Source organism: Perognathus longimembris, unplaced genomic scaffold (assembly GCF_023159225.1).
Source record: "Perognathus longimembris pacificus isolate PPM17 unplaced genomic scaffold, ASM2315922v1 HiC_scaffold_5312, whole genome shotgun sequence".
Classification (NCBI taxonomy): domain Eukaryota; kingdom Metazoa; phylum Chordata; class Mammalia; order Rodentia; family Heteromyidae; genus Perognathus; species Perognathus longimembris.
In genome coordinates this window covers 33,711-47,184 of record NW_025960726.1, presented here as the reverse complement: position 1 = coordinate 47,184, position 13,474 = coordinate 33,711, and the positions used below count along the sequence as shown (strand labels likewise).

The 13,474-nt window shown below is 51.2% G+C and overlaps 1 protein-coding gene across 1 annotated transcript in view; it reads right to left on the bottom strand.

Moving 5' to 3' along the window:
- LOC125345112 (sodium/hydrogen exchanger 9-like) overlaps positions 1-13,474 on the bottom strand; it is a 67,555-nt gene that overhangs the window by 35,611 nt on the left and 18,470 nt on the right. The gene's annotated exons all lie outside the window — the stretch shown is intronic.

The following is a 13,474-nucleotide window of genomic DNA, read 5'->3' as shown; positions in this document are numbered from 1 at the left end:
TGTGGCTAAGAAATGGTATTTTTTTATGAAACCCCAAACGTCACGTTCGTTCTTTCTTTTGTGTTCCCCCTCCCCCTCTGGAAATGCAAACAAGTAAACACACGGTGACGGGATTGCACCGTCTCGCCCGTGCCGAAATCCAGTCCCGGGAAGCACGCCCCGCTGCCCGCCCCCTCGGAGTGTCTCCGTGGGGCTCGTGCACAGGCTGGGCCCAGGGCGGAGCCCACGCAGCTGGACTCCACCTCGCTGGACACGAAGCGGCGTGCACTTGACCCCGTTCTGCATCACATTAGAACGCCTAGCGCTTATTGCAGAAGGCTGCAGTTACGTAAACCCTTCTGGGAGACGGGGAGGGCTCTTGGAGGGGCTATGATAATCAAATTTTTCCAGAATATGTCTCCCACATAGAAATTCTCTATGATTCATTTCTGGAAGACAATAAATCATGATGATGTTGTCCGTTGTACAGATATGTTTAAGGGAAGGCGGTAACAGGAATACAGCCAAATATTGACAGTAGGTACATTATTATTGTTGTTATTATTATTATTATTATTATCGGGTCCTGGGGCTTGAACGTAGGGTCTGGGCTCTGTTCCCGAGCCTCTCTGTGCTCAAGGCTAGCACTCGGCCACTTGAGCCACAGCGCCACTTCTGGCTTTTTCTGTGTCTGTGGTGCTGAGGAATCGAACCCAGGGCTTCATGCGTGCTAGGCCAGTGCCGTGAAATCCTATTTTACTCATCGCCACAGAAGCACTCTCGAGAGGTCAGTACAGATGTCTCCTTCACAGAAACCGAGCGGCGGGATTGCATTTGCCGGACGTGTCCAGAGGACAATGCCGTGAGGGGTTCTCTTTGAACGTGGATGCGAACGCCACAGCGGATGGGAAATGGGAAGAAAAGCAGGAAAAGGCTTGCTGTCTCCGAGGAGGAGAGCAAAGAGGGGTTGGCAAACCATGTGCAGTGACACACGCCACGTTCCTGGACACTAGAGGAGCTAGGAGGGGTGAGGTGGAAGGGAGGAGGAGGAAGCGAAAGGAGAAGCAAACTGTCAGGCGGGTGCCGAAGACCTGAGCCTCATTATGTAGGGAAAAATGCGCACTGGCCATATTTACGAATACGTCCATAGCTATTCTGCAAAAGCTAGCCTGGACTGAAATCCGCTTCTGTATTTATGGTTGGTGGGGGACTCCCACATAGATGACGCTGCGTGCGTGTAAAGCACGCTTGCAGAGCGCTTCTGCTTCCTGGGGTTCTGCACCTCCACTTCCCAAGGGGCCCTAACGGTGGAACTCACAGGCTTGCAGAGAGACGGAACAAGGTCGTCATCATCTGGGAACATGCTTCAGAGCCTCCGTCTCTGTTTGGGGGGACTTTATTGTCTGAGGTAGGGGCTCGCTATGTAGTCCAAGCTGGCCTCCAACTTTCCATCCTTCCCCCCGCCCCCACTTCCTCTTCTTCCTCCCTCCTCCTCCCGCTCTTCTTCCTCCTCCTGCTGGGTTAGAGGCGGACCTTCGCACCTCCTTTGCTTTCTGGATTTCCATTTTTCACAGGTGATGCCCCCCCAACCCCCATTCTGAGCCCCCCCATACGCTCGTACACATTTCACTAAGTAGATAAGCATATCATTAGCAGCACCCTGGGCTGACCAAGCTTCCCGTCCATTCTTTCGCTCTTTCGGGATTTTTCTTTGGTTCAAGAGATTTTTTTTTTTTAAATGGCGCAAGACTGAAGGAAATAGATGAACTATTTTTTTTCTATGTAATTAATTTCCACTTGGATACGTTTGCCCCACAGGTTCGTCTGAGTGCGGACCGCCAGCCAGGAAGGAGACCACCCGCGACATCGGGAATCTGTCATTGAGACAGCCCTCCCCCTCGCTCCCCACCCCACTTTGGGGGGGAAGGTAGCACCTCCCAGCCTGAGCTACTTGGGGGGAAAAGAAAACAACAACACAAGGTCAGCTTTAAAAGAATGACGGCAAATACACGAGACACAGAGAAGACTTAAAAGTTCACACCGGCGGCTCTTGCCTCAGACCCCCAAGATTTGGGAGCATTTTTGTCCCCATTGCTACTAAAACAGTTATTTTTTTTTAAAATTGTCTTTGCTATTTAATCCCCTCCTGCGGGTTGGGAGCCAAGAAAGGCATTAGGAAGCTTTGTTTGGAGAAGACCTAAAAAGATCTGAAAGTGGATTTTGGAGAGAGACCACTGGGATTGCACGTGTGTGTGCGTGTGTGCGTGCGTGCGTGCGTGTGTATGTCTTTTATATGTTGGGTGAAATGATGAAGAGGGACTTGTTGATTCTTAAGGAAATGCGGGGTGATTTTTAATACAGATAAAAGAGGTCACCATTTCCCATTTCAAAGGACCCCGGTCATGGGTAGGCGGGGGCTTTGCGCAAGTGAGACGCTGGGGCATTTACAAAGGCTTGATGGAACTCATTTAGCCTTCCGTAACTTCAGACAGTCGTCATAAAGTCGTTGATTTATGCACTGGAGAAAGGGAGGAATGCACAGTGGAACCCTAGCGCGACGGGGCAGCCCAGCCGGTGCTGTAGTTCTGGCAAGTTCTGCAACAGAGCGCCCCGACTTTGCCTCTGACTTTCAGATGGGGGGGTGGGGGGGGAGCAAGGCAGTCAATGGCTAGGGTGAGTCCACCTAACCTACTGTCTAAAATATCATGGGATTTCTAACCTAAGTGCCTCTGAGAAACGGAGTGGCCTCCTGCAGGTTGGAAGAGGGCGCGAAGCCGTGGACGGTGCTTTTCTGTTAACGAGGTCACGCGGTAGAAAGTGTGAGCCCATAAGCGACCTGGCCACGAGTTCGCTCAAACAAACAGAAACACCCCACCCTGCCCACCGCCGGTTCTGTCTGCGAATAGAAAGCCCGCATTCATCCATCGAAAACGAACGCGCTGATGGGATAACGCTGGGAAACCCAAGTCCAGCTCCTCGTCGTTACAACTTGATGATGATGGGAGAAGTCAAGGGACGTGAACGCTCCATCAAACAAACGGAAGAATGGCGTAGTGATGTGTTAAACCGATCTGGAAAGGAGCTAAGCAGTGGAAATCCTTCTTGTCATCCTACCTACGCCGGAGGCTGAGATCGGGGGATCGAGTTTTTGAAGCCAGCCTGGGCAGGAAAGTCCGTGGGACTTTTATTTCCAAATAACCATAAAAAAGACAGAAGCGTAGCTGTTGCTAACGTAATAGAATGCCAGCCTGGAACAACAACCAAGAAATGTAAGGGACAGCACCCAAGCCCCGGGTTCTAACCTTTTATTACTGGCCCACCTACAAAAGGAAATTGGAAATGAATTCTAAAGCGCTGTGCCATTTCTGCTCACTAGAGCCACAAATCAAATCATCTCTCCACTCACTGTAGGTCAGCCGTCATTTTAGGGGATATTCGATGTAGGTTTGCTCCAAATGGCCATCCAGAAGTCTAACCCGTCTCCCTCAGTGCAAGGCACCGACAGAGTTCTAGAATGTTCTTCCCTGAGTCAGGCCCTGATAATTGCCTGGATGCAGACAGAGGAGTATTGTTTCTAAACAGGTATGTTGCTGTTTCAAGGACTGGCAGCAGGGCCGAGGGGGGGGGGTCCTGTCCCCCACCCCAGTCCCGTGTGCCCACCTGCGGGGCAGAGCTCAGGATTTCTCTTTTTGGCCCACGCATTTGCTTGGTTCTACATCTGAACGCTCAATGAGTTGAGATACCGGGCGGCGAGGTCATAAAGCGGTGAATGAGCTGAGATACGGGGGTAGTGGAATCATAGAAAGGTCCTTAAGGTCAATTGAATTACAACCTTTAATTGAAATGCTTGGGAAGGAAACCAATGGTACAGCTAACATAGAAATAAAATTAAATTGAAAAGCCACTTCTTTTGCTGTCTGTAGCACTAGTGAAAACCCTCGAAGCAATTTGAAGGTGAGAATTTGCCTTTCAAATTGAGTTCCTAGGGTTGAGGTCTTGGGAAAGGGGAGGGAATCTAGAAAAGGTCATGTGGATGGATGGTCTGTAAGGACCAGCTGGACAGAAAGGAAGAGGCAAGAGGAGATTCCCAGAGTTGAAGAGGCAAGAGGAGATTCCCAGAGTTCAGGACACAAGAGGAGATACCCAGAGTTCAGGACACAAGAGGAGATTCCCAGAGTTCAGGACACAAGAGGAGATTCCCAGAGTTCAGGACACAAGAGGAGATTCCCAGAGTTCCTTTCCATTCTATTGTTCTCTGCCATCTAATGATGGGGCTGGTATCTTTTCACGCCCAGTTGGATATCATCAGAATCCTTATGCCCTTTTGTGCTGAATTTTGGAGAACACAGAGTGGCTTTCTTGAGATAAAGTATGGACCTGCTTTTGGAAGCAGGGTTCCCCTCCCCCCCCCGCCCCAGTGCATTATCAAGTACTTGACTATGATTCTTCTGGTAATCTACGACTTTACAGGATCTGTTATTTGTGATATAAATGTGTCTGACAGGATTGACTGAGTAAGGTTTTCTAACATGGAGACCCGACGATATTTAAAATTCTTACCACACACGTGTAGAATATTTGCACAAAAACCGTAGCTTGAAATGGGCGATGGCTGCCTCTTTAAGCATGTATTCTGTCACATAGAAAATGTCCCTACTTTTGCACAGTTCTCAAAAAAAAAAAAAGTATCAGCGGGCCTTAGCCATGGCTTGTGAGAAATAAACACAATAAGCTGTCTCTCGGATCACACGGGGCACAGAACGCTAATTAGAATGATTGTCATTTCCGAAGCACCACAACCACCGCTGATGAAATTAGGCGAGCTTTCAGCCTCGCAAGACGCAAGAGAATTGACTAGAAAGTGATATTACCATTAGTGCTCCAAACAATCTGAGGCGAAGTGGAAACCCTGTATTCTTTCCTAGGTTGGAGACAGGGCAGGACAAGATTGGTGGAACTCGACACGCACCATGTCTGGTAACTTTCCAGATGCGTTTCATAAAACGTACTGCATACATGGAACGCATTCCATGTACATTACTACGGGACACTGAAGCTGGGCCATGGGAGTTAAATGGCCTTTGACTCCTCAGAGAGAGAAGAAAGGCAGTAGTACTACAGGGAGGTGGGAAAAGAACTGGACTTGAACTTGGTTCCGATCTCACTTTTCCCACACGCGCCTCCTCCTCAGGCAGCCGCAGGTACATACACTATCCTCCTGCGAACTGGGTTCCTCCGTAGCTGCGAACGGTAATCAGCTCACCAGACGTGGCGGTGAGGGTGAACTAAGACCAGTTTTCATTCAATTATCTTCCACAAGGACCGGCCGGTATCCAATAAGTAGAAATCAAATCAATCAATCTATGTCTACCTGCCACCTTAAAGAGGAAGAATAGCTGGAAGGTTGTATTTTTGGCGTACAGGGTGATGGCGCCACCATTTCTGCCAATGCCTGTCAATGGGTCGGTCTGTTTGAATCTCCCGGCCAGGGAGCCAATCACCGAGCGAGCCCACCCGCCAGTGTTGGTTTTGACAGCGAGACCACCTGCCTAGACCTAGGAACGGAATGAACACATAGGCAGGCCGTGTCTTGGAAACATTCTACCTATGCAAATCAATGCATTTATACCGACACTCAAACTTGGATGTTTCTGTCCCCACCTACCCACACACAATATAACATCCCCGGCAGAGTTTCCCCCCCCCTTTTTTTTTTTAATCTCTGAAACATTTATGGAAACTCTAATGAAGACTAGGGAGCTCCGTGTCTCAGAGATCTCAAGGGCGGTGACTCACTAGAGGCCCTGGGTGGGTGGGGGTGGGGGGGACTTGAAACAGTCTTTCTGCCCAGGCCACACTTGAAACCGATGAACTCAGCCCCTCTGGAGGGCCCCCTGGCCGGTGGCTCGCCCCTTGAATCCGTTGGGACATTCTGAATCTGATCTGCTGCCCCCAAACCTTCTCTACCTGCCACCTCTCAGAACCTCTCGGTCCTTCCACGCTCCCTAGGGCCCGGGGTCTTTCTAGATTTTTTCAGTTCGGGCCCTTCATGAGCATGTAGGGAGTTTACAATTCGGCAGTTCAGGTTCTGCTTCAGATTAAATAAATCAAGAAATCCCGGGCAAGGGGACAAAGGCATTTGGGATTTATTTAAAAAAAAAATTGGACGACTACTCTGGGCTGGGAACAACTGCCCGGAATGATCCAGACGGAGCTGGAGTGTCACAGAAAAGCAACCCTCCTGCTGGGCTCCTGCGGGGCCCGCGCGGGGCTCTGCCCGTTCCTGGCAAGGAGACCTGCACTCGCTGTGTTCTGAGGATCGGCCAGCGCCCCCCACGAATGCTCACCCTGGCAAATCCAGGACGGCCTTTTTCCTGAAGGCCACTTGCGTTTCTGCTATTTCTGGTGCCTTACATACAGCCCACAGTGCCCCCCCTCCCCCTTTATCATTTTCACAGATACTCCTTTCCAAGCAGCAAAGGAAAACTCCATTTGTGTGTGTGTGTGGGGGGGGGGGTGGTGGATATGTCTGGTTCTTTCCAGGAGGATCCCGTGGTGTGTGTGTGTGTGTGTGTGTGTGTGTGTGTGTGTGTGTTCTTTTAGAGACAGCCCCTGGCATTTGGGGGCTCGGGCGGGATGCGCCCCACCAGAGCCAACCCCGCCCCTGACGTCGAAGGTTTTAGCACCCGTGCACCCCCTCTCTGCAGGGCTGGCTGGCCGGTCGGCAGCCGCTGGGTGAGCCGGGAAGGGCTGAGGGGCGCCCCGGTCTCGGTTGAGAAGCCAGCGTCCCCGAGCGCTGGACACGGGAAACACGGTCACTACAGGAAACCCCAGGAGGGCCACGCCAGGGGACACGGCTCCCCCTCCACGTCACACAGCTCATCTCCAGAAGCGTAAGAGGATCTGAAGAGAGTCTTTGAAGTCCCGACAATTCTGGGATGAGTCAGAAGCCCCCCGTAGACCTCAACGTGGCATGACGCATAAGCAAGCCAAGAGCCGCACGGGAAACCAGGGTCAAGGGGGAAGGATGCGGGTCTGGGTTTTCCCTATGAGAGGATCATAGACCACCGCCACCGCCGCCATCATCATCACATCGCTATGGTGACCCAGTGTCGTCAGAACGCATCATTGTGACACCAGCCTGCAGATCATCGCCCCGGGAGAAGACGGCTGTCCAAGGACACGCCAAGAGTGCAGGCCGATTCCCCCTCGAGGCCCCGGGGCCTTCCCACCGACGGTGCAGAAGCCCGTTCAAGACACACACGCGACTGGCCTCTCTACGTGGGCTTCCGTGGGCCAAGAGATCTGCCCCAGCGCCGCGGTCGAGGCTCCCGTGCCCTCTATCACAGAAAGAAAGGCCAGCCAAGAGATGAGGGCGACCTTGTCTCTGCGGAAATCTAAAGGGGCATTGTCTGCATGAGAGTCGTCCACGTGACCCAGCCTGTGTGGGTCTGGGGAGGGCGGGGGGGGGGGGGAAGAGCAGAACTCGTGTTGATGGAAGACCAACAACGGCGGCTAGGACAGGGTTAAACAAGCTCCCCTCCCCTGCAGAGTTCCTTAGCTCTCAGCCTCGTTTCTTTTCCCTTCTGGTTTGTCCTTGAAAACTGAATTTGAACAGAGCAAGACACATTACAGAAAGGGAAAAGAAGGAGATATATTAAGCAAAAGCTTAAGAGCAAAAGGGGAAAAACACAACTGGTGCTAAGTGTCTTGTTTTCTTTTTAAACCTAGTGGTTCCGCCGTGGGAGCAGTTCCACGCTGACAAACCTGCGCTTCTTCCTCAAGAACAACTCTTGATTCCCATCATGACCCTGTGTGATGGTGTTAGGTGCCTTTCTAGAAACCAAACCGTCATTTCGCTTACTAGATTTCCCTTCCGGGGACTTCAATCAGGGTTCTAAACAGGGCTCTTTGTTGTTGTTGTTTTTAAGCATCTTTTTCTGTGTCTCTAGAAGCGATTCAGTTTCCCTTCTGGAGGAACTGCACAAAAGATGCGGCATTTTTATTAAGTGCGTCTGATCTCTCCCAAGGCTGTGAAGGAAACAGCCCTGGAGTCTGGCGACCTTCTTGAATAAACACGCCTCGAGACCACGCATATGCAGCCTCCAGGTTTTCTGTGCTGTGTCAATGAAATGTAATTAAAACGAGTCGAAAAATGATAGCAACGTTCATTTATCACTCCCCAATGCCGTTCTGAGTCTGGAGACCTCCACACCTGTCCTACCCAAGTGGGGGGATAAAATGTATAATGGGCTTTGAAAGGGGTGATTGCCACTGCCGTCCTTAGAAATCCTCAGGTAATAGTGGACAGCCATCTGTCTTAAATGTCATTAAAGTAAGGACCAGGTCAGCTGAGCCACCAAGTGACACCCAGATAATATTTTCCATTATATATACAATCAGATCTATACACAAGATATGGACTGCACGCATATGTGTGTGTATGTATATATATATATATATATTTCTATCTTAATATCTAAACATTGAAAGTGAATGTGGAAGGGGAGAGGGAGGAAGGGAAGAGAGAGAATGGATCATTGAGGAGCTCTGAAGTTTATTTTTATATCCGTCTCTGGCTCTGAACTTCTTGGAGATTATATATATATATATTTGACTCAGAATTCCCAACTGCAGCGCTAGGCGGTTAAAGCACAGAAGCACAGATGGGGGGGGGGGTTTAAAAGAGTAGGATAGGTTTAATTGAGCAGTGATAGACCAACTGTAGCTCTGTCGGAGAGGAAATTTCCCACAAAGAACTGTCAAGGGGAAGCAAGGTTTACGCCATCGTTTTTCTTTCCCCCTGGCCCCCGAGGAGGGGCTGAGAACACCAAGTGCTCATGTGGGGTACCATCTATTCAAATGGCCCGACTGTAGTGCAAGCTGGTCGTGGAGAAAGGGCTTCTTGACTGGGGGTTCACAGACAATCATTCTTCCTGGGTACCAGAAGTACAGTGTGTTCTTGCTTGATGTGGGAGCTCTACCCTCATTAGCATTTAAAAGGGAGAGCTTATTAGTTGAACTACTAAATGTCCTTTAGACAACATAATGAGTTTCACTGAAAAGAATCACCAGCTCGGCGAAAGGAGAAATTCAAACACTTTGCCATCATTTACAAATTCAACCCTTCTAGGACGGTAATTTTTTTTATTTTATTTTAAAAAAGGCACTTTGAATGAAGGGAAGAAGAAAAAGTAGTAGAAATCTTGACAAAAGGAACGTAATTAGAGCGAGAAATAAAGGCGATTCTGCGCGCCATGCACGTCTTTGATCTCGGAAGCCGGGGGAAGGTGTCTTTCCACTGTGCCCTGGGAGAGGGAGCCGGGCTGTCACGTGACTGCTTTTGTTAACTATGTTGGAGGGGGAAAAAAAGGAAATAGCACACAAAACCATAATCAAAACCCACTGTCATGCAAATCCAGAAGGCAGGGCACACCGCAGGAAGCTCACACAAGCCGTGGAATCGTCCTCCGCCGTTCTCTCGAGATCTGAGGACTACCCCCAGACGTTTGCCTCCCGCGTCCAACTCATGAAACGGAAACGAATGCCTCCTGGAGTTAAATAGGACCATTCGTTAGCACACATTCTGTCTCCTCTCGTGTTATATTGGAATGCCCGTCGCCCGTTCATTTATCCATCCGGCGGGAATTGCTTCTCATAGACCCCACAATAGCCTGAGAGACGACGGGACAAACGTGCATCTGGAATCATGAGAGGGTAAAAGGAAGTGGATGCTACATATGTATGTAACGTGTTAGAAGGAAATAAGATGCGTGTCCAGGCTGATGCGTGTTCATAGGCGGCCTGTCTGGCTTTCCCAGCCTCTTCTAAGGGTTGGATCGCAGCCGTACCCCTATTCCAGGGACAGACCAACCTTTCTGTTTTCTTCTTCTGCGTGCTCCATTCCCTTTGCTGCCATGGCTCGGGAAATCGGCACAATAACCTTCCTAATGACCTTCCCTCCACAGGAACTTCTGGTACCCAGGGCGGCTACCTGTGCATCGGAGGGGTGAATGCACGAGGGAGGGGCTGGCTGCTCAGAGCCCCCCAAAACCCTGCCCTTGGATTTCCTTGTAGAGTCACATACAGCACATCCAATTCGGCTCCCGTTGCTTTCTTTTTTTTTTTTTCTTTCTTAATTGGAATTTTAAATTTGGATTTGCACTGCTGCTTTTCTATTCAATGGCGATAAACACTCAAAATATCAGCTGGGGGGATGGAAATAAAACAGGCATCTGGAAAGAATGTGCTATATCGAAGACGCGGTTGCTCGCCCAGAAATGCTAAGGCTAGAGAGAATCTGGCTTTTTCAAAAAGCAAAGGCAGGAAAACCTACGTGTCCAACCCAACTTGGAGTTTATTAAGAACCAGTAAGTGCACCAGAACTAAATTTTTTTTTTCCTCTCCCAAATATAAGAGAACCGACTCCAACTCAACTAAGAACGTAACAAAGGTGGTCCAACATTCATGCTTCATTCACTTCTTCATTCAGCTACTCAAGGCTTACTGAATAAATGCACCCGATCCTCAAAAACACACGACAAAGCCATCTGCCAGCCAGAGAATGTCTAGTCAGAGGTGAAATGCCCGCCACTCGGGCTCCTCCAGCTATCATCTCGTGTCCTGGTTCACCTCTAGAAAGTCATTCCCCCGCAAGGCCTGTCTGGACTCCAGGTTTCCGGTTCCTTTCCTCCCACCCTGTCTGGGACCCCCACCCCCCACCCCGGCCATTCTACCTGCTGCCTGTAGTGCACCCCCAGGGAGACACCCAAGGAAGGCTTTGCTTGGGTTCAGAGTTCTGGAAACTTCCAGTCTGATTCCTTTGGACCGTGGTAAAGGCGCAGCATGGCGGCCGAGTGCGTGAGATGACAAAAGCAGTCACTCTGTGGCCAAGGAGCCAAAGAGAAGGGGGGGGGAGGTATGAGGGTCCCTCAGTCCTTCTGGAGAGAGAGCATGTCCCCAGAAACTTAAAGGCCCCCCCTTCCACGCCCCCCCCACCCCCCAATACCTCTCGAAGGTGCTGATGGCTTCCCACATCGTAAATCTAGCCCAGGCTCGTCTCCTGAGCGGCAGCTTTCTGGGTCCAACTAGCGACTCCCCGATTTCACTCGACTGGCTAGCTCACGTTGGAAAGGGAGCGGTCGCGGATTGCCTTCCAGCCTGCTCTTCCCGCAGTCCCCCCCCCCCCCCCCCCGTACTCGGCACCCCCACCTTTGAGAACTTAAATCGTGTCCCAGCCGTGCTACCCCTAAACATTTCCATTCCTTTCCGGAATCACCCAACTCGGGGTCGCCCGCCCCCCCCGCCCCCCCGAGGCTACGTGGAGATGTCCTCTGCTCCCTGCCCTTGGTTTGTGGGGCTCCTGCCTTCGCCCCCCTTCTCATTCCCAGGCTGCCTCCCACCCCACCATCCCAGCTCCGTTCCCTGCCTCGCCATGGTGTTACGCCGTCCTGTCAACGCGCGCTGCATTCTGCTGATTTATTTGGACGGTTATAAAGCTCTTCCACCAGGAACGGCGTGTGCGTGGTGACTGTCGGGTCAGCAGGATCTTGAGCAGTGGCTGGAGAGAAGCAGGCGCCCAGAAACTGTTGCTTGGGGAATGAAGGCAATCAGTGGTAACAGGAAAAGCGCCCTCTCTCTCTCTCTCTCTCTCTCTCTCTCTCTCTCTCTCTCTCCAAGGTAGGGAAGTTAGTGGGAAGAAGTACGTCTCCCACGTCAATGATCGGTGTCTATCGGTGATTTACTCGCACATAGACCCCCGGAAGTACTTTTTAAGGGAGCTGTGATCAGGGTCGGGGGAGAAATTCTAGTTCAGAAGGGACGGTATGCAGGCAGCGAGTTTCCCAGAGAAGAGAGCAATGGGAAGCCATAGCCGAGCCCGCATCACTGGGCTTCCTGGGGGGGGCGGGGGATGAAGGGATGGAGGAGGAGGAGGAGGAGGAGGAGGAGGAGGAGGAGGAGGGTGGGTTACTGGGGGGAGGGGGAGACTTGTGTGAATAGATCTATGGGGTCTGAACAACAGCATGGTGTGACCCCAGTGAGAGAGAGAGAGAGAGAGCGAGCCTAACCTACAGTGATGTTTACAGGTTATCTTGCTTTTTTCTTTCTTTCTGTGGGTCCTGAGGCTTGAACTCAGGGCCTGGTGCTATCCTCGAACTTTTGTGCTCAAGGCTATCGCTGTACCATGTCGAGCCATAGTTCCATTCCTGTTGTTTTGTTTTGGTTTGGTTTGGTTTGGTGGTTGACGGGTGACTAGCGTCTCTCAATCCACCAGCCCCAGCTGGCTTTGAACCCCCGGCCTCAGCTCTCGGCCTCCTGAGGAGTTGGGGTTCCAGGCGTGGGGAGCCGCCCGCACCGGCACCTGGCCCGGGCTGATTATCTTTTAAAGATGTCTTTCTTTCTTTTTAAATGAAGATACAGCGTTTGAGAAGGCGACGAGACTCTCGGAAGGCACAGAGACTACGTGACCCCCCAGAGGACCCCGCACCTCAGATGCCCAGAGAATCCAGAGGCCTGGACGCCCAGCCCGAGCCCAAGAGCATTCTAGAAGTCCTCATCACGGAGAAGCAGCGCTTAGGGTGTCCCTAGTGGAGGGGAAGGCGAACGCAGGCAAGAATGGATGCCTTCCACGACCCCAACCCTGAGGTTTTATCTACAGTCCCCGCCCTGGCTGTCATCTCCCACTTGCTTGGGTTTCTCCCCCAAGCCACACGGAGCCAGTTAGGGCTCCAATCGGTTGCTCAGGAGACTCAGTCTGGGGGGGGGGTCCCTTGGCCTCCAACGCCCTTCTTGCGACCGTCCTCTTCCCGCTGGACTCCAGCTCTGTACCTCGTGGCTGCTCTCGGTCTGTTTTGCTCCCAAGTGGACGTCTGTGGAAAGCGTCTCCCGTTGGTTTTCCCCGTTCTAACCTCAGGAGCAAGCCCTGCTAAATGGTCCCCCAATGCTATCCAAGGGGTTTCCTTCGCCACACTGTAGGCGACTGCTGGTTCCACACCTTTGTCCTCATCACCAAGACTCGATGATGAGCTTCTGGAAGGCAAGCCACACGCTTCCTATCCCTAGCCTTTAGCACGGCGCCCAGCACGAGACGGCGGAGTGTGGAATCGGCCTGCGTCCCTCCACGTGCAAATGCGTGCAAATGCCCAAACCGCGTGTGTTTCCCGGAATAAGGGCACTGTATTCCGCTGCTGTGACAATTGGAAGTTGAGCTTGCTCAGGAGCAAACAGACTCATTTAAAGACCAAATACCACTTCTGTATTCTGTACGCCCTTCTCCTCTCTCTACCTACCCAATCTCACACGCTTTCCAGCGCCTCTCGCTGTAAGTGACGGTTGAATTATTACCGACAGTAGGCCTTTTATCTTCAGGAACGACAGTTTACATCCTACAACTCTCAGGAGAGAGAGAGAGACTGTTATAACCATATTTTTGCTTACCAAGAGAATCGTTAATGGTTATCCTGGAGGGCAAAAAAAAAATCTATAAATATCCATA